Source organism: Aulostomus chinensis, chromosome 20 (assembly GCF_037954235.1).
Source record: "Aulostomus chinensis isolate RoL2024-O1b breed Wild chromosome 20, RoL_Achi_v1.0, whole genome shotgun sequence".
NCBI lineage: Eukaryota > Metazoa > Chordata > Actinopteri > Syngnathiformes > Aulostomidae > Aulostomus > Aulostomus chinensis.
In genome coordinates, this window is record NC_141339.1 from 5418775 (window position 1) to 5436947 (window position 18173).

Sequence of the window (18173 nt, forward strand, 5' to 3'; positions counted from 1 at the left end):
CTAGGTTCAAAAGAACATGAAACAACCTCCACCACTTTAATATCCTCCATGGAATTTGGGACCCTCTGACCGCTCAAGTGACAAGTTCTATCAGTGGCCTCGGCAGGGAAGCCTGTGCTCACCGCTTCAGAGAAAGTGACTATGTTTCGTATTTGGAGTTGTAGGTATGCGATCAAGGCATTGGGGACGCAGCGTATGGTGATTCTAAACATATAGGCTAATCCGTGAGGGTAGACAAGGACCTGCTTTGACCTGTTTCCATAGAGTAGTGGTCATCACGTTCGCTTTACACGCGCAAGGTCCCCAGTTCGAACCTGGGTGGAAACAGCAGAGTTTTACTTGTTCACGCCAAGAGAAGGAAAAAGCTTCAAATTGTTCAAGTCTCACGGAACAAGCACACAAGCCATTTTAACAGTATGCAAAGACGAGGACACGTGCTGTAGATTCGCAATGACAGGATATGGGAAGTGTAAGTCGCAGCGCCCATCTTGGGTTCGTTTCACTTTTGACCAAGTAGCAGCTGGCAGAAAACTACCTACTCCCCGTCGGGGAATCAAACCCCGGTCTTCCGCGTGACAGGCGGAGATACTGTCCACTATACTAACGAGGAGCACTGTTTGTCATGTGGTCCAGCGCTGCTCGCCACAGCTTAAAAAGCAAGTGGCACGCCGACTTCGTGGAGGCTTGACCAAGAAAAGGCCTTAAAAGTCACCCACATGGACATTCGCTTATCTTTTGCAGTTTCCATAGTGTAGTGGTCATCACGTTTGCCTCACATGCAAAAGGTCCCCGGTTCGAAACCGGGTGGAAACATCTTCCGTCCCTCACATTTGCACAAAGTCATTGGTCAAATCAGACTTTGACTCCCTAACCAAATGCCCAGAAACAGTTAAGGAGACATTGAGGTCTGGCAAATAAATGGTTGATTGACCAACAATGGAGAGAGGCAAGTCGCCAGCACAGAGCTCATTCTGACTGCTGTCTCAAAATTGCGCTTGAAATGAAAGTGCAGGTTCATTTTTTTAGGGTCCCATTTTAGTTACTTCTATGTTTCATAGTCTCAGCCTGTCCTGCCAAGATTGTAATCTCACGTGAAAAAAAGCCTCATGGACGAGATTCATGTATAAGTGGCGGATGTCATCCGGTGACTGGAGCAGAGACATACACGAGTGAGCGTGACGTCCCATGACATGGTTAAAAGGGAAGAGAAATGGGCAGGAGGAGGTGGCAGGACAGATGAATGCGAAGGTGGAAGGTGGATAAAGACAGAGCAGAACACTCCGGCCCGTAAGCCTGCCCTGTGACGCGTAATCGCAAGGAGTCAACCCCACACCAAAAAAGTGGTTCTCGCCCTGGGGCAAAAAAAGAGAATCCAACCACTCTCGCGGAGTGTTTTTTGGTTGCTGACGCTGTGCGGGAAGGCAACCCCCCAAAGCAAGTCTGTGTCGTCCCATGGGGAGAACCAGCCCAGGGACATGGAAAGTGTAGCAACATCCCTCTTCTGAGAGAGGCTACTCATGTTTCTGCATGACTGTCCATCAGGCCTTGCTGAGTCCTGCTTTGCCTGGACATTGCCCCTTGACCACTTTTCCTTCGGTTGCCCTGAAAGGGGCTGTAGCCCGAAGACAATCCAGCTCCTAGGTTCAAAAGAACATGAAACAACCTCCACCACTTTAATATCCTCCATGGAATTTGGGACCCTCTGACCGCTCAAGTGACAAGTTCTATCAGTGGCCTCGGCAGGGAAGCCTGTGCTCACCGCTTCAGAGAAAGTGACTATGTTTCGTATTTGGAGTTGTAGGTATGCGATCAAGGCATTGGGGACGCAGCGTATGGTGATTCTAAACATATAGGCTAATCCGTGAGGGTAGACAAGGACCTGCTTTGACCTGTTTCCATAGAGTAGTGGTCATCACGTTCGCTTTACACGCGCAAGGTCCCCAGTTCGAACCTGGGTGGAAACAGCAGAGTTTTACTTGTTCACGCCAAGAGAAGGAAAAAGCTTCAAATTGTTCAAGTCTCACGGAACAAGCACACAAGCCATTTTAACAGTATGCAAAGACGAGGACACGTGCTGTAGATTCGCAATGACAGGATATGGGAAGTGTAAGTCGCAGCGCCCATCTTGGGTTCGTGTCACTTTTGACCAAGTAGCAGGTGGCAAAAAACTGCCTACTCCCCGTCGGGGAATCGAACCCCGGTCTTGCGCGTGACAGGCGGAGATACTGTCCACTATACTAACGAGGAGCACGGTCTGTCATGTGGTCCAGCGCTCCTCCCCACAGCTGAAAAAGCAAGTGTCACGCCGACTTCGTGAAGGCTTGACCATGAAAAAGGCCTTACAAATCACCCACGTGGACATTCACTTCCCTTTTGCAGTTTCCATAGTGTAGTGGTCATCACGTTTGCCTCACACGCAAAAGGTCCCCGGTTCGAAACCGGGAGGAAACACCTTCCGTCCATCACATTTGCACAAAGTCATTGGTCAAATCAGACTTTGACTCCCTAACCAAATGCCCAGAAACTGTTAAAGAGATATTGAGGTCTGGCAAATAAATGGATGATTGACTAACAATGTAGCAAGGCAAGTCGCCAGCCCATAAGCACAGAGCTCATTCTGAGTGCTGTTTCAGAACTGCGCTTGAAATGAAAGCGCAGATCCATTTTTTTAGGGTCCCATTTTAGTTACTTCTATGTTTCATAGTCTCAGCCTGTCCTGCCAAGATTGTAATCTCACGTGAAAAAAAGCCTCATGGACGAGATTCATGTATAAGTGGCGGATGTCATCCGGTGACTGGAGCAGAGACATACACGAGTGAGCGTGACGTCCCATGACATGGTTAAAAGGGAAGAGAAATGGGCAGGAGGAGGTGGCAGGACAGATGAATGCGAAGGTGGAAGGTGGATAAAGACAGAGCAGAACACTCCGGCCCGTAAGCCTGCCCCGTGACGCGTAATCGCAAGGAGTCAACCCCCCACCAAAAAAGTGGTTCTAACCCTGGGGCAAAACAAGAGAGTCCAACCAGTCTCGGGGAGTGTTGTTTGGTTGCTGACGCTGTGCGGGAAGGCAACACCCCTTAAGCAAGTCTGTGTCGTCCCATGGGAAGAGAACCAGCCCAGGGACATGGAAGGTCCAGCAACATCCCTCTTCTGAGAGAGGCTACTCATGTTTCTGCATGACTGTTCATCAGGCCTTGCTGAGTCCTGCTTTGCCTGGACATTGCCCCTTGACCACTTGTCCTTCGGTTGCCCTGAAAGGGTCTGTAGCCCGAAGACAATCCAGTTCCTCGGTTCAAAAGAACATGAAACAACCTCCACCGCTTTAATATCCTCCATGGAATTTGGGACCCTCTGACCGCTCAAGTGACAAGTTCTATCAGTGGCCTCGGCAGGGAAGCCTGTGCTCACCGCTTCAGAGAAAGTGACTATGTTTCGTATTTGGAGTTGTAGGTATGCGATCAAGGCATTGGGGACGCAGCGTATGGTGATTCTAAACATATAGGCTAATCCGTGAGGGTAGACAAGGACCAGCTTTAACCTGTTTCCATAGAGTAGTGGTCATCACGTTCGCTTTACACGCGCAAGGTCCCCAGTTCGAACCTGGGTGGAAACAGCAGAGTTTTACTTGTTCGCGCCAAGAGAAGGAAAAAGCTTCAAATTGTTCAAGTCTCACGGAACAAGCACACAAGCCCTTTTAACAGTATGCAAAGACGAGGACACGTGCTGTAGATACGCAATGACAGGATATGGAAGTGTCAGTCGCAGCGCCCATCTTGGGTTCGTGTCACTTTTGACCAAGTAGCAGCTGGCAGAAAACTGCCTACTCCCCGTCGGGGAATCGAACCCCGGTCTTCCGCGTGACAGGCGGAGATACTGTCCACTATACTAACGAGGAGCACTGTTTGTCACGTGGTCCAGCGCTGCTCGCCACAGCTGAAAAAGCAAGTGGCACGCCGACTTCGTGGAGGCTTGACCAAGAAAAGGCCTTAAAAGTCACCCACATGGACATTCGATTACCTTTTGCAGTTTCCATAGTGTAGTGGTCATCACGTTTGCCTAACACGCAAAAGGTCCCCGGTTCGAAACCGGGTGGAAACATCTTCCCTCCCTCACATTTGCACAAAGTCATTGGTCAAATCAGACTTTGACTCCCTCAACCAAATGCCCAGAAACTGTGAAGGAGATATTGAGGTCTGGCAAATAAATGGTTGATTGACCAACAATAGAGAGTGGCAAGTCGCCAGCACAGAGCTCATTCTGACTGCTGTCTCAAAATTGCGCTTGAAATGAAAGTGCAGGTTCATTTTTTTAGGGTCCCATTTTAGTTACTTCTATGTTTCATAGTCTCAGCCTGTCCTGCCAAGATTGTAATCTCACGTGAAAAAAAGCCTCATGGACGAGATTCATGTATAAGTGGCGGATGTCATCCGGTGACTGGAGCAGAGACATACACGAGTGAGCGTGACGTCCCATGACATGGTTAAAAGGGAAGAGAAATGGGCAGGAGGAGGTGGCAGGACAGATGAATGCGAAGGTGGAAGGTGGATAAAGACAGAGCAGAACACTCCGGCCCGTAAGCCTGCCCTGTGACGCGTAATCGCAAGGAGTCAACCCCACACCAAAAAAGTGGTTCTCGCCCTGGGGCAAAAAAAGAGAATCCAACCACTCTCGCGGAGTGTTGTTTGGTTGCTGACGCTGTGCGGGAAGGCAACCCCCCAAAGCAAGTCTGTGTCGTCCCATGGGGAGAACCAGCCCAGGGACATGGAAAGTGTAGCAACATCCCTCTTCTGAGAGAGGCTACTCATGTTTCTGCATGACTGTCCATCAGGCCTTGCTGAGTCCTGCTTTGCCTGGACATTGCCCCTTGACCACTTTTCCTTCGGTTGCCCTGAAAGGGGCTGTAGCCCGAAGACAATCCAGCTCCTAGGTTCAAAAGAACATGAAACAACCTCCACCACTTTAATATCCTCCATGGAATTTGGGACCCTCTGACCGCTCAAGTGACAAGTTCTATCAGTGGCCTCGGCAGGGAAGCCTGTGCTCACCGCTTCAGAGAAAGTGACTATGTTTCGTATTTGGAGTTGTACGTATGCGATCAAGGCATTGGGGACGCAGCGTATGGTGATTCTAAACATATAGGCTAATCCGTGAGGGTAGACAAGGACCTGCTTTGACCTGTTTCCATAGTGTAGTGGTCATCACGTTCGCTTTACACGCGCAAGGTCCCCAGTTCGAACCTGGGTGGAAACAGCAGAGTTTTACTTGTTCGCGCCAAGAAAAGGACAAAGATCCAAATCGTTCAAGTCTCGCGGACCAAGCACACAAGCCATTTTAACAGTATGCAAAGACGAGGACACGTGCTGTAGATTCGCAATGGAAGGATACGTAAGTGTCAGTCGCAGCGCCCGTCTTGGGTTCGTGTCACTTTTGACCAAGTAGCAGGTGGCAGAAAACTGCCTACTCCCCGTCGGGGAATCGAACCCTGGTCTTGCGCGTGACAGGCGGAGATACTGTCCACTATACTAACGAGGAGCACTGCCTGTCATGTGGTCCAGCGCTCCTCCCCACAGCTGAAAAAGCAAGTGTCACGCCGACTTCGTGAAGGCTTGACCAAGAAAAGGCCTTGCAAATCACCCACGTGGACATTCACTTACCTTTTGCAGTTTCCATAGTGTAGTGGTCATCACGTTTGCCTCACACGCAAAAGGTCCCGGGTTCGAAACCGGGTGGAAACATCTTCCGTCCCTCACATTTGCACAAAGTCATTGGTCAAATCAGACTTTGACTCCCTCAACCAAATGCCCAGAAACTGTTAAGGAGATATTGAGGTCTGGCAAATAAATGGTTGATTGACCAACAATGGAGAGAGGCAAGTCGCCAGCACAGAGCTCATTCTGACTGCTGTCTCAAAATTGCGCTTGAAATTAAAGTGCAGGTTCAATTTTTTAGGGTCCCATTTTAGTTACTTCTATGTTTCATAGTCTCAGCCTGTCCTGCCAAGATTGTAATCTCACGTGAAAAAAAGCCTCATGGACGAGATTCATGTATAAGTGGCGGATGTCATCCGGTGACTGGAGCAGAGACATACACGAGTGAGCGTGACGTCCCATGACATGGTTAAAAGGGAAGAGAAATGGGCAGGAGGAGGTGGCAGGACAGATGAATGCGAAGGTGGAAGGTGGATAAAGACAGAGCAGAACACTCCGGCCCGTAAGCCTGCCCTGTGACGCGTAATCGCAAGGAATCAACCCCACACCAAAAAAGTGGTTCTCGCCCTGGCGCAAAAAAAGAGAATCCAACCACTCTCGCGGAGTGTTGTTTGGTTGCTGACGCTGTGCGGGAAGGCAACCCCCCAAAGCAAGTCTGTGTCGTCCCATGGGGAGAACCAGCCCAGGGACATGGAAAGTGTAGCAACATCCCTCTTCTGAGAGAGGCTACTCATGTTTCTGCATGACTGTCCATCAGGCCTTGCTGAGTCCTGCTTTGCCTGGACATTGCCCCTTGACCACTTTTCCTTCGGTTGCCCTGAAAGGGGCTGTAGCCCGAAGACAATCCAGCTCCTAGGTTCAAAAGAACATGAAACAACCTCCACCACTTTAATATCCTCCATGGAATTTGGGACCCTCTGACCGCTCAAGTGACAAGTTCTATCAGTGGCCTCGGCAGGGAAGCCTGTGCTCACCGCTTCAGAGAAAGTGACTATGTTTCGTATTTGGAGTTGTAGGTATGCGATCAAGGCATTGGGGACGCAGCGTATGGTGATTCTAAACATATAGGCTAATCCGTGAGGGTAGACAAGGACCTGCTTTGACCTGTTTCCATAGTGTAGTGGTCATCACGTTCGCTTTACACGCGCAAGGTCCCCAGTTCGAACCTGGGTGGAAACAGCAGAGTTTTACTTGTTCGCGCCAAGAAAAGGACAAAGATCCAAATCGTTCAAGTCTCGCGGACCAAGCACACAAGCCATTTTAACAGTATGCAAAGACGAGGACACGTGCTGTAGATTCGTAATGAAAGGATACGTAAGTGTCAGTGGCAGCGCCCGTCTTGGGTTCGTGTCACTTTTGACCAAGTAGCAGGTGGCAGAAAACTGCCTACTCCCTGTCGGGGAATCGAACCCCGGTCTTGCGCGTGACAGGCGGAGATACTGTCCACTATACTAACGAGGAGCACTGCCTGTCATGTGGTCCAGCGCTCCTCGCCACAGCTGAAAAAGCAAGTGTCACGCCGACTTCGTGAAGGCTTGACCAAGAAAAGGCCTTACAAATCACCCACGTGGACATTCACTTACCTTTTGCAGTTTCCATAGTGTAGTGGTCATCACGTTTGCCTCACACGCAAAAGGTCCCCGGTTCGAAACTGGGTGGAAACATCTTCCGTCCCTCACATTTGCACAAAGTCATTGGTCAAATCAGACTTTGACTCCCTCAACCAAATGCCCAGAAACTGTTAAAGAGATATTGAGGTCTGGTAAATCAATGGTTTATTGACTAACAATGGAGCAAGGCAAGTCGCCAGCACAGAGCTCATTCTGACTGCTGTCTCAAAATTGCGCTTGAAATGAAAGTGCAGGTTCATTTTTTTTGGGTCCCATTTTAGTTACTTCTATGTTTCATAGTCTCAGCCTGTCCTGCCAAGATTGTAATCTCACGTGAAAGAAAGCCTCATGGACGAGATTCATGTATAAGTGGCGGATGTCATCCGGTGACTGGAGCAGAGACATACACGAGTGAGCGTGACGTCCCATGACATGGTTAAAAGGGAAGAGAAATGGGCAGGAGGAGGTGGCAGGACAGATGAATGCGAAGGTGGAAGGTGGATAAAGACAGAGCAGAACACTCCGGCCCGCAAGCCTGCCCCGTGACGCGTAATCGCAAGGAGTCAACCCCACACCAAAAAAGTGGTTCTAACCCTGGGGCAAAACAAGAGAGTCCAACCAGTCTCGGGGAGTGTTGTTTGGTTGCTGACGCTGTGCGGGAAGGCAACCCCCCTTAAGCAAGTCTGTGTCGTCCCATGGGAAGAGAACCAGCCCAGGGACATGGAAGGTCCAGCAACATCCCTCTTCTGAGAGAGGCTACTCATGTTTCTGCATGACTGTTCATCAGGCCTTGCTGAGTCCTGCTTTGCCTGGACATTGCCCCTTGACCACTTGTCCTTCGGTTGCCCTGAAAGGGTCTGTAGCCCGAAGACAATCCAGTTCCTCGGTTCAAAAGAACATGAAACAACCTCCACCGCTTTAATATCCTCCATGGAATTTGGGACCCTCTGACCGCTCAAGTGACAAGTTCTATCAGTGGCCTCGGCAGGGAAGCCTGTGCTCACCGATTCAGTGAAAGTGACTATGTTTCGTATTTGGAGTTGTAGGTATGCGATCAAGGCATTGGGGACGCAGCGTATGGTGATTCTAAACATATAGGCTAATCCGTGAGGGTAGACAAGGACCAGCTTTGACCTGTTTCCATAGAGTAGTGGTCATCACGTTCGCTTTACACGCGCAAGGTCCCCAGTTTGAACCTGCGTGGAAACAGCAGAGTTTTACTTGTTCGCGCCAAGAGAAGGAAAAAGCTTCAAATAGTTCAAGTCTCACGGAACAAGCACACAAGCCATTTTAACAGTATGCAAAGACGAGGACACGTGCTGTAGATTCGCAATGACAGGATATGGGAAGTGTCAGTCGCAGGGTGTCACTTTTGACCAAGTAGCAGGTGGCAGAAAACTGCCTACTCCCCGTCGGGGAATCGAACCCCGGTCTTCCACGTGACAGGCGGAGATAGTGTCCACTATACTAACGAGGAGCACTGTCTGTCATGTGGTCCAGCGCTCCTCCCCACAGCTGAAAAAGCAAGTGTCACGCCGACTTCGTGAAGGCTTGACCAAGAAAAGGCCATACGAATCACCCACGTGGACATTCGATTACCTTTTGCAGTTTCCATAGTGTAGTGGTCATCACGTTTGCCTAACACGCAAAAGGTCCCCGGTTCGAAACCGGGTGGAAACATCTTCCGTCCCTCACATTTGCACAAAGTCATTGGTCAAATCAGACTTTGACTCCCTCAACCAAATGCCCAGAAACTGTTAAGGAGATATTGAGGTCTGGCAAATAAATGGTTGATTGACCAACAATGGAGAGAGGCAAGTCGCCAGCACAGAGCTCATTCTGACTGCTGTCTCAAAATTGCGCTTGAAATGAAAGTGCAGGTTCATTTTTTTAGGGTCCCATTTTAGTTACTTCTATGTTTCATAGTCTCAGCCCGTCCTGCCAAGATTGTAATCTCACGTGAAAAAAAGCCTCATGGACGAGATTCATGTATAAGTGGCGGATGTCATCCGGTGACTGGAGCAGAGACATGCACGAGTGAGCGTGACGTCCCATGACATGGTTAAAAGGGAAGAGAAATGGGCAGGAGGAGGTGGCAGGACAGATGAATGCGAAGGTGGAAGGTGGATAAAGACAGAGCAGAACACTCCGGCCCGTAAGCCTGCCCTGTGACGCGTAATCGCAAGGAGTCAACCCCACACCAAAAAAGTGGTTCTCGCCCTGGGGCAAAAAAAGAGAATCCAACCACTCTCGCGGAGTGTTGTTTGGTTGCTGACGCTGTGCGGGAAGGCAACCCCCCAAAGCAAGTCTGTGTCGTCCCATGGGGAGAACCAGCCCAGGGACATGGAAAGTGTAGCAACATCCCTCTTCTGAGAGAGGCTACTCATGTTTCTGCATGACTGTCCATCAGGCCTTGCTGAGTCCTGCTTTGCCTGGACATTGCCCCTTGACCACTTTTCCTTCGGTTGCCCTGAAAGGGGCTGTAGCCCGAAGACAATCCAGCTCCTAGGTTCAAAAGAACATGAAACAACCTCCACCACTTTAATATCCTCCATGGAATTTGGGACCCTCTGACCGCTCAAGTGACAAGTTCTATCAGTGGCCTCACCGCTTCAGAGAAAGTGACTATGTTTCGTATTTGGAGTTATACGTATGCGATCAAGGCATTGGGGACGCAGCGTATGGTGATTCTAAACATATAGGCTAATCCGTGAGGGTAGACAAGGACCTGCTTTGACCTGTTTCCATAGTGTAGTGGTCATCACGTTCGCTTTACACGCGCAAGGTCCCCAGTTCGAACCTGGGTGGAAACAGCAGAGTTTTACTTGTTCGCGCCAAGAGAAGGAAAAAGCTTCAAATTGTTCAAGTCTCACGGAACAAGCACACAAGCCCTTTTAACAGTATGCAAAGACGAGGACACGTGCTGTAGATGCGCAATGAAAGGATATGGAAGTGTCAGTCGCAGCGCCCATCTTGGGTTCGTGTCACTTTTGACCAAGTAGCAGCTGGCAGAAAACTGCCTACTCCCCGTCGGGGAATCGAACCCCGGTCTTCCGCGTGACAGGCGGAGATACTGTCCACTATACTAACGAGGAGCACTGTTTGTCACGTGGTCCAGCGCTGCTCGCCTCAGCTGAAAAAGCAAGTGGCACGCCGACTTCGTGGAGGCTTGACCAAGAAAAGGCCTTAAAAGTCACCCACATGGACATTCGATTACCTTTTGCAGTTTCCATAGTGTAGTGGTCATCACGTTTGCCTCACACGCAAAAGGTCCCCGGTTCGAAACCGGGTGGAAACATCTTCCGTCCCTCACATTTGCACAAAGTCATTGGTCAAATCAGACTTTGACTCCCTCAACCAAATGCCCAGAAACTGTTAAGGAGATATTGAGGTCTGGCAAATAAATGGTTGATTGACCAACAATGGAGAGAGGCAAGTCGCCAGCACAGAGCTCATTCTGACTGCTCTCTCAAAATTGCGCTTGAAATGAAAGTGCAGGTTCATTTTTTTAGGGTCCCATTTTAGTTACTTCTATGTTTCATAGTCTCAGCCTGTCCTGCCAAGATTGTAATCTCACGTGAAAAAAAGCCTCATGGACGAGATTCATGTATAAGTGGCGGATGTCATCCGGTGACTGGAGCAGAGACATACACGAGTGAGCGTGACGTCCCATGACATGGTTAAAAGGGAAGAGAAATGGGCAGGAGGAGGTGGCAGGACAGATGAATGCGAAGGTGGAAGGTGGATAAAGACAGAGCAGAACACTCCGGCCCGTAAGCCTGCCCTGTGACGCGTAATCGCAAGGAATCAACCCCACACCAAAAAAGTGGTTCTCGCCCTGGGGCAAAAAAAGAGAATCCAACCACTCTCGCGGAGTGTTGTTTGGTTGCTGACGCTGTGCGGGAAGGCAACCCCCCAAAGCAAGTCTGTGTCGTCCCATGGGGAGAACCAGCCCAGGGACATGGAAAGTGTAGCAACATCCCTCTTCTGAGAGAGGCTACTCATGTTTCTGCATGACTGTCCATCAGGCCTTGCTGAGTCCTGCTTTGCCTGGACATTGCCCCTTGACCACTTTTCCTTCGGTTGCCCTGAAAGGGGCTGTAGCCCGAAGACAATCCAGCTCCTAGGTTCAAAAGAACATGAAACAACCTCCACCACTTTAATATCCTCCATGGAATTTGGGACCCTCTGACCGCTCAAGTGACAAGTTCTATCAGTGGCCTCGGCAGGGAAGCCTGTGCTCACCGCTTCAGAGAAAGTGACTATGTTTCGTATTTGGAGTTGTACGTATGCGATCAAGGCATTGGGGACACAGCGTATGGTGATTCTAAACATATAGGCTAATCCGTGAGGGTAGACAAGGACCTGCTTTGACCTGTTTCCATAGTGTAGTGGTCATCACGTTCGCTTTACACGCGCAAGGTCCCCAGTTCGAACCTGGGTGGAAACATCAGTGTTTTACTTGTTCGCGCCAAGAAAAGGACAAAGATCCAAATCGTTCAAGTCTCGCGGACCAAGCACACAAGCCATTTTAACAGTATGCAAAGACGAGGACACGTGCTGTAGATTCGCAATGAAAGGATACGTAAGTGTCAGTCGCAGCGCCCGTCTTGGGTTCGTGTCACTTTTGACCAAGTAGCAGCTGGCAGAAAACTGCCTACTCCCCGTCGGGGTATCGAACCCCGGTCTTGCGCGTGACAGGCGGAGATACTGTCCACTATACTAACGAGGAGCACTGCTTGTCATGTGGTCCAGCGCTCCTCCCCACAGCTGAAAAAGCAAGTGTCACGCCGACTTCGTGAAGGCTTGACCAAGAAAAGGCCTTACAAATCACCCACGTGGACATTCACTTACCTTTTGCAGTTTCCATAGTGTAGTGGTCATCACGTTTGCCTCACACGCAAAAGGTCCCCGGTTCGAAACCGGGTGGAAACATCTTCCGTCCCTCACATTTGCACAAAGTCATTGGTCAAATCAGACTTTGACTCCCTCAACCAAATGCCCAGAAACTGTTAAAGAGATATTGAGGTCTGGTAAATAAATGGTTTATTGACCAACAATGGAGCAAGGCAAGTCGCCAGCACAGAGCTCATTCTGACTGCTGTCTCAAAATTGCGCTTGAAATGAAAGTGCAGGTTCATTTTTTTAGGGTCCCATTTTAGTTACTTCTATGTTTCATAGTCTCAGCCTGTCCTGCCAAGATTGTAATCTCAAGTGAAAAAAAGCCTCATGGACGAGATTCATGTATAAGTGGCGGATGTCATCCGGTGACTGGAGCAGAGACATACACGAGTGAGCGTGACGTCCCATGACATGGTTAAAAGGGAAGAGAAATGGGCAGGAGGAGGTGGCAGGACAGATGAATGCGAAGGTGGAAGGTGGATAAAGACAGAGCAGAACACTCCGGCCCGTAAGCCTGCCCCGTGACGCGTAATCGCAAGGAGTCAACCCCCCACCAAAAAAGTGGTTCTAACCCTGGGGCAAAACAAGAGAGTCCAACCAGTCTCGGGGAGTGTTGTTTGGTTGCTGACGCTGTGCGGGAAGGCAACCCCCCTTAAGCAAGTCTGTGTCGTCCCATGGGAAGAGAACCAGCCCAGGGACATGGAAGGTCCAGCAACATCCCTCTTCTGAGAGAGGCTACTCATGTTTCTGCATGACTGTTCATCAGGCCTTGCTGAGTCCTGCTTTGCCTGGACATTGCCCCTTGACCACTTGTCCTTCGGTTGCCCTGAAAGGGTCTGTAGCCCGAAGACAATCCAGTTCCTCGGTTCAAAAGAACATGAAACAACCTCCACCGCTTTAATATCCTCCATGGAATTTGGGACCCTTTGACCGCTCAAGTGACAAGTTCTATCAGTGGCCTCGGCAGGGAAGCCTGTGCTCACCGATTCAGAGAAAGTGACTATGTTTCGTATTTGGAGTTGAAGGTATGCGATCAAGGCATTGGGGACGCAGCGTATGGTGATTCTAAACATATAGGCTAATCCGTGAGGGTAGACAAGGACCAGCTTTGACCTGTTTCCATAGAATATTGGTCATCACGTTCGCTTTACACGCGCAAGGTCCCCAGTTCGAACCTGGGTGGAAACAGCAGAGTTTTACTTGTTCGCGCCAAGAGAAGGAAAAAGCTTCAAATTGTTCAAGTCTCACGGAACAAGCACACAAGCCCTTTTAACAGTACGCAAAGACGAGGACATGTGCTGTAGATTCGCAATGACAGGATATGGAAGTGTCAGTCGCAGCGCCCATCTTGGGTTCGTGTCACTTTTGACCAAGTAGCAGCTGGCAGAAAACTGCCTACTCCCCGTCGGGGAATCGAACCCCGGTCTTCCGCGTGACAGGCGGAGATACTGTCCACTATACTAACGAGGAGCACTGTTTGTCACGAGGTCCAGCGCTGCTCGCCTCAGCTGAAAAAGCAAGTGGCACGCCGACTTCGTGGAGGCTTGACCAAGAAAAAGCCTTAAAAGTCACCCACATGGACATTCGATTACCTTTTGCAGTTTCCATAGTGTAGTGGTCATCACGTTTGCCTAACACGCAAAAGGTCCCCGGTTCGAAACCGGGTGGAAACATCTTCCGTCCCTCACATTTGCACAAAGTCATTGGTCAAATCAGACTTTGACTCCCTCAACCAAATGCCCAGAAACTGTTAAGGAGATATTGAGGTCTGGCAAATAAATGGTTTATTGACCAACAATGGAGAGAGGCAAGTCGCCAGCACAGAGCTCATTCTGACTGCTGTCTCAAAATTGCGCTTGAAATGAAAGTGCAGGTTCATTTTTTTAGGGTCCCATTTTAGTTACTTCTATGTTTCATTGTCTCAGCCTGTCCTGCCAAGATTGTAATCTCACGTGAAAAAAAGCCTCATGGACGAGATTCATGTATAAGTGGCGGATGTCATCCGGTGACTGGAGCAGAGACATACACGAGTGAGCGTGACGTCCCATGACATGGTTAAAAGGGAAGAGAAATGGGCAGGAGGAGGTGGCAGGACAGATGAATGCGAAGGTGGAAGGTGGATAAAGACAGAGCAGAACACTCCGGCCCGTAAGCCTGCCCTGTGACGCGTAATCGCAAGGAATCAACCCCACACCAAAAAAGTGGTTCTCGCCCTGGCGCAAAAAAAGAGAATCCAACCACTCTCGCGGAGTGTTGTTTGGTTGCTGACGCTGTGCGGGAAGGCAACCCCCCTTAAGCAAGTCTGTGTCGTCCCATGGGAAGAGAACCAGCCCAGGGACATGGAAGGTCCAGCAACATCCCTCTTCTGAGAGAGGCTACTCATGTTTCTGCATGACTGTTCATCAGGCCTTGCTGAGTCCTGCTTTGCCTGGACATTGCCCCTTGACCACTTGTCCTTCGGTTGCCCTGAAAGAGTCTGTAGCCCGAAGACAATCCAGTTCCTCGGTTCAAAAGAACATGAAACAACCTCCACCGCTTTAATATCCTCCATGGAATTTGGGACCCTCTGACCGCTCAAGTGACAAGTTCTATCAGTGGCCTCGGCAGGGAAGCCTGTGCTCACAAATTCAGAGAAAGTGACTATGTTTCGTATTTGGAGTTGTAGGTATGCGATCAAGGCATTGGGGACGCAGCGTATGGTGATTCTAAACATATAGGCTAATCCGTGAGGGTAGACAAGGACCAGCTTTGACCTGTTTCCATAGAGTAGTGGTCATCACGTTCGCTTTACACGCGCAAGGTCCCCAGTTCGAACCTGGGTGGAAACAGCAGAGTTTTTACTTGTTCGCGGCAAGAGAAGGAAAAAGCTTCAAATTGTTCAAGTCTCGCGGACCAAGCACACAAGCCATTTTAACAGTATGCAAAGACGAGGACACGTGCTGTAGATTCGCAATGGAAGGATACGTAAGTGTCAGTCGCAGCGCCCGTCTTGGGTTCGTGTCACTTTTGACCAAGTATCAGCTGGCAGAAAACTGCCTACTCCCCGTCGGGGAATCGAACCCCGGTCTTCCGCATGACAGGCGGAGATACTGTCCACTATACTAACGAGGAGCACTGTTTGTCACGTGGTCCAGCGCTGCTCGCCACAGCTGAAAAAGCAAGTGGCACGCCGACTTCTTTGAGGCTTGACCAAGAAAAGGCCTTAAAAGTCACCCACATGGACATTCGATTACCTTTTGCAGTTTCCATAGTGTAGTGGTCATCACATTTGCCTCACACGCAAAAGGTCCCCGGTTCGAAACCGGGTGGAAACATCTTCCGTCCCTCACATTTGCACAAAGTCATTGGTCAAATCAGACTTTGACTCCCTCAACCAAATGCCCAGAAACTGTTAAAGAGATATTGAGGTCTGGTAAATAAATGGTTTATTGACCAACAATGGAGCAAGGCAAGTCACCAGCACAGAGCTCATTCTGACTGCTGTCTCAAAATTGCGCTTGAAATGAAAGTTCAGGTTCATTTTTTTAGGGTCCCATTTTAGTTACTTCTATGTTTCATAGTCTCAGCCTGTCCTGCCAAGATTGTAATCTCACGTGAAAGAAAGCCTCATGGACGAGATTCATGTATAAGTGGCGGATGTCATCCGGTGACTGGAGCAGAGACATACACGAGTGAGCGTGACGTCCCATGACATGGTTAAAAGGGAAGAGAAATGGGCAGGAGGAGGTGGCAGGACAGATGAATGCGAAGGTGGAAGGTGGATAAAGACAGAGCAGAACACTCCGGCCCGTAAGCCTGCCCTGTGACGCGTAATCGCAAGGACTCAACCCCACACCAAAAAAGTGGTTCTCGCCCTGGGGCAAAAAAAGAGAATCCAACCACTCTCGCGGAGTGTTGTTTGGTTGCTGATGCTGTGCGGGAAGGCAACCCCCCAAAGCAAGTCTGTGTCGTCCCATGGGGAGAACCAGCCCAGGGACATGGAAAGTGTAGCAACATCCCTCTTCTGAGAGAGGCTACTCATGTTTCTGCATGACTGTCCATCAGGCCTTGCTGAGTCCTGCTTTGCCTGGACATTGCCCCTTGACCACTTTTCCTTCGGTTGCCCTGAAAGGGGCTGTAGCCCGAAGACAATCCAGCTCCTCGGTTCAAAAGAACATGAAACAACCTCCACCACTTTAATATCCTCCATGGAATTTGGGACCCTCTGACCGCTCAAGTGACAAGTTCTATCAGTGGCCTCGGCAGGGAAGCCTGTGCTCACCGCTTCAGAGAAAGTGACTATGTTTCGTATTTGGAGTTGTACGTATGCGATCAAGGCATTGGGGACGCAGCGTATGGTGATTCTAAACATATAGGCTAATCCGTGAGGGTAGACAAGGACCTGCTTTGACCTGTTTCCATAGTGTAGTGGTCATCACGTTCGCTTTACACGCGCAAGGTCCCCAGTTCGAACCTGGGTGGACACAGCAGAGTTTTACTTGTTCGCGCCAAGAAAAGGACAAAGATCCAAATCGTTCAAGTCTCGCGGACCAAGCACACAAGCCATTTTAACAGTATGCAAAGACGAGGACACGTGCTGTAGATTCGCAATGAAAGGATACGTAAGTGTCAGTCGCAGCGCCCGTCTTGGGTTCGTGTCACTTTTGACCAAGTAGCAGGTGGCAGAAAACTGCCTACTCCCCGTCGGGGAATCGAACCCCGGTCTTGCGCGTGACAGGCGGAGATACTGTCCACTATACTAACGAGGAGCACTGTTTGTCACGTGGTCCAGCGCTGCTCGCCACAGCTGAAAAAGCAAGTGGCACGCCGACTTCGTGGAGGCTTGACCAAGAAAAGGCCTTAAAAGTCACCCACATTGACATTCGATTACCTTTTGCAGTTTCCATAGTGTAGTGGTCATCACGTTTGCCTCACCCGCAAAAGGTCCCCGGTTCGAAACCGGGTGGAAACATCTTCCGTCCCTCACATTTGCACAAAGTCATTGGTCAAATCAGACTTTGACTCCCTCAACCAAATGCCCAGAAACTGTTAAAGAGATATTGAGGTCTGGTAAATAAATGGTTTATTGACCAACAATGGAGCAAGGCAAGTCGCCAGCACAGAGCTCATTCTGACTGCTGTCTCAAAATTGCGCTTGAAATGAAAGTGCAGGTTCATTTTTTTAGGGTCCCATTTTAGTTACTTCTATGTTTCATAGTCTCAGCCTGTCCTGCCAAGATTGTAATCTCACGTGAAAGAAAGCCTCATGGACGAGATTCATGTATAAGTGGCGGATGTCATCCGGTGACTGGAGCAGAGACATACACGAGTGAGCGTGACGTCCCATGACATGGTTAAAAGGGAAGAGAAATGGGCAGGAGGAGGTGGCAGGACAGATGAATGCGAAGGTGGAAGGTGGATAAAGACAGAGCAGAACACTCCGGCCCATAAGCCTTCCCCGTGACGCGTAATCGCAAGGAGTCAACCCCACACCAAAAAAGTGGTTCTAACCCTGGGGCAAAACAAGAGAGTCCAACCAGTCTCGGGGAGTGTTGTTTGGTTGCTGACGCTGTGCGGGAAGGCAACCCCCCTTAAGCAAGTCTGTGTCGTCCCATGGGAAGAGAACCAGCCCAGGGACATGGAAGGTCCAGCAACATCCCTCTTCTGAGAGAGGCTACTCATGTTTCTGCATGACTGTTCATCAGGCCTTGCTGAGTCCTGCTTTGCCTGGACATTGCCCCTTGACCACTTGTCCTTCGGTTGCCCTGAAAGGGGCTGTAGCCCGAAGACAATCCAGTTCCTCGGTTCAAAAGAACATGAAACAACCTCCACCGCTTTAATATCCTCCATGGAATTTGGGACCCTCTGACCGCTCAAGTGACAAGTTCTATCAGTGGCCTCGGCAGGGAAGCCTGTGCTCACCGATTCAGAGAAAGTGACTATGTTTCGTATTTGGAGTTGTACGTATGCGATC

The 18173-nt window shown here is 49.8% G+C and overlaps 25 non-coding genes across 25 annotated transcripts; 20 read left to right on the forward strand and 5 right to left on the reverse strand.

The window, feature by feature from the left end:
- The first annotated feature begins 254 nt into the window (after positions 1-254).
- On the forward strand, positions 255-327 carry trnav-uac (transfer RNA valine (anticodon UAC)). Its single transcript has one exon. It is a non-coding gene; the product is annotated as a tRNA-Val (tRNA).
- A 211-nt stretch (positions 328-538) lies between these two features.
- trnad-guc (transfer RNA aspartic acid (anticodon GUC)) lies at positions 539-610 on the reverse strand. Its single transcript has one exon. It is a non-coding gene; the product is annotated as a tRNA-Asp (tRNA).
- Positions 611-740: 130 nt separating this feature from the next.
- Positions 741-813, forward strand: trnav-cac (transfer RNA valine (anticodon CAC)). The gene has a single exon. It is a non-coding gene; the product is annotated as a tRNA-Val (tRNA).
- Positions 814-1891: 1078 nt separating this feature from the next.
- On the forward strand, positions 1892-1964 carry trnav-uac (transfer RNA valine (anticodon UAC)). The gene has a single exon. It is a non-coding gene; the product is annotated as a tRNA-Val (tRNA).
- Positions 1965-2378: 414 nt separating this feature from the next.
- trnav-cac (transfer RNA valine (anticodon CAC)) lies at positions 2379-2451 on the forward strand. Its single transcript has one exon. It is a non-coding gene; the product is annotated as a tRNA-Val (tRNA).
- Positions 2452-3540: 1089 nt separating this feature from the next.
- trnav-uac (transfer RNA valine (anticodon UAC)) lies at positions 3541-3613 on the forward strand. Its single transcript has one exon. It is a non-coding gene; the product is annotated as a tRNA-Val (tRNA).
- A 210-nt stretch (positions 3614-3823) lies between these two features.
- Positions 3824-3895, reverse strand: trnad-guc (transfer RNA aspartic acid (anticodon GUC)). Its single transcript has one exon. It is a non-coding gene; the product is annotated as a tRNA-Asp (tRNA).
- A 130-nt stretch (positions 3896-4025) lies between these two features.
- Positions 4026-4098, forward strand: trnav-aac (transfer RNA valine (anticodon AAC)). Its single transcript has one exon. It is a non-coding gene; the product is annotated as a tRNA-Val (tRNA).
- Positions 4099-5177: 1079 nt separating this feature from the next.
- On the forward strand, positions 5178-5250 carry trnav-uac (transfer RNA valine (anticodon UAC)). Its single transcript has one exon. It is a non-coding gene; the product is annotated as a tRNA-Val (tRNA).
- Positions 5251-5662: 412 nt separating this feature from the next.
- trnav-cac (transfer RNA valine (anticodon CAC)) lies at positions 5663-5735 on the forward strand. The gene has a single exon. It is a non-coding gene; the product is annotated as a tRNA-Val (tRNA).
- Positions 5736-6814: 1079 nt separating this feature from the next.
- On the forward strand, positions 6815-6887 carry trnav-uac (transfer RNA valine (anticodon UAC)). Its single transcript has one exon. It is a non-coding gene; the product is annotated as a tRNA-Val (tRNA).
- A 412-nt stretch (positions 6888-7299) lies between these two features.
- Positions 7300-7372, forward strand: trnav-cac (transfer RNA valine (anticodon CAC)). Its single transcript has one exon. It is a non-coding gene; the product is annotated as a tRNA-Val (tRNA).
- A 1553-nt stretch (positions 7373-8925) lies between these two features.
- trnav-aac (transfer RNA valine (anticodon AAC)) lies at positions 8926-8998 on the forward strand. The gene has a single exon. It is a non-coding gene; the product is annotated as a tRNA-Val (tRNA).
- A 1060-nt stretch (positions 8999-10058) lies between these two features.
- Positions 10059-10131, forward strand: trnav-uac (transfer RNA valine (anticodon UAC)). The gene has a single exon. It is a non-coding gene; the product is annotated as a tRNA-Val (tRNA).
- A 210-nt stretch (positions 10132-10341) lies between these two features.
- Positions 10342-10413, reverse strand: trnad-guc (transfer RNA aspartic acid (anticodon GUC)). The gene has a single exon. It is a non-coding gene; the product is annotated as a tRNA-Asp (tRNA).
- A 130-nt stretch (positions 10414-10543) lies between these two features.
- trnav-cac (transfer RNA valine (anticodon CAC)) lies at positions 10544-10616 on the forward strand. Its single transcript has one exon. It is a non-coding gene; the product is annotated as a tRNA-Val (tRNA).
- A 1079-nt stretch (positions 10617-11695) lies between these two features.
- On the forward strand, positions 11696-11768 carry trnav-uac (transfer RNA valine (anticodon UAC)). The gene has a single exon. It is a non-coding gene; the product is annotated as a tRNA-Val (tRNA).
- Positions 11769-12180: 412 nt separating this feature from the next.
- On the forward strand, positions 12181-12253 carry trnav-cac (transfer RNA valine (anticodon CAC)). Its single transcript has one exon. It is a non-coding gene; the product is annotated as a tRNA-Val (tRNA).
- A 1365-nt stretch (positions 12254-13618) lies between these two features.
- On the reverse strand, positions 13619-13690 carry trnad-guc (transfer RNA aspartic acid (anticodon GUC)). Its single transcript has one exon. It is a non-coding gene; the product is annotated as a tRNA-Asp (tRNA).
- Positions 13691-13820: 130 nt separating this feature from the next.
- Positions 13821-13893, forward strand: trnav-aac (transfer RNA valine (anticodon AAC)). Its single transcript has one exon. It is a non-coding gene; the product is annotated as a tRNA-Val (tRNA).
- Positions 13894-14975: 1082 nt separating this feature from the next.
- On the forward strand, positions 14976-15048 carry trnav-uac (transfer RNA valine (anticodon UAC)). Its single transcript has one exon. It is a non-coding gene; the product is annotated as a tRNA-Val (tRNA).
- Positions 15049-15259: 211 nt separating this feature from the next.
- Positions 15260-15331, reverse strand: trnad-guc (transfer RNA aspartic acid (anticodon GUC)). The gene has a single exon. It is a non-coding gene; the product is annotated as a tRNA-Asp (tRNA).
- Positions 15332-15461: 130 nt separating this feature from the next.
- trnav-cac (transfer RNA valine (anticodon CAC)) lies at positions 15462-15534 on the forward strand. The gene has a single exon. It is a non-coding gene; the product is annotated as a tRNA-Val (tRNA).
- A 1079-nt stretch (positions 15535-16613) lies between these two features.
- trnav-uac (transfer RNA valine (anticodon UAC)) lies at positions 16614-16686 on the forward strand. The gene has a single exon. It is a non-coding gene; the product is annotated as a tRNA-Val (tRNA).
- A 412-nt stretch (positions 16687-17098) lies between these two features.
- Positions 17099-17171, forward strand: trnav-cac (transfer RNA valine (anticodon CAC)). The gene has a single exon. It is a non-coding gene; the product is annotated as a tRNA-Val (tRNA).
- The last annotated feature ends 1002 nt before the right edge of the window (positions 17172-18173 follow it).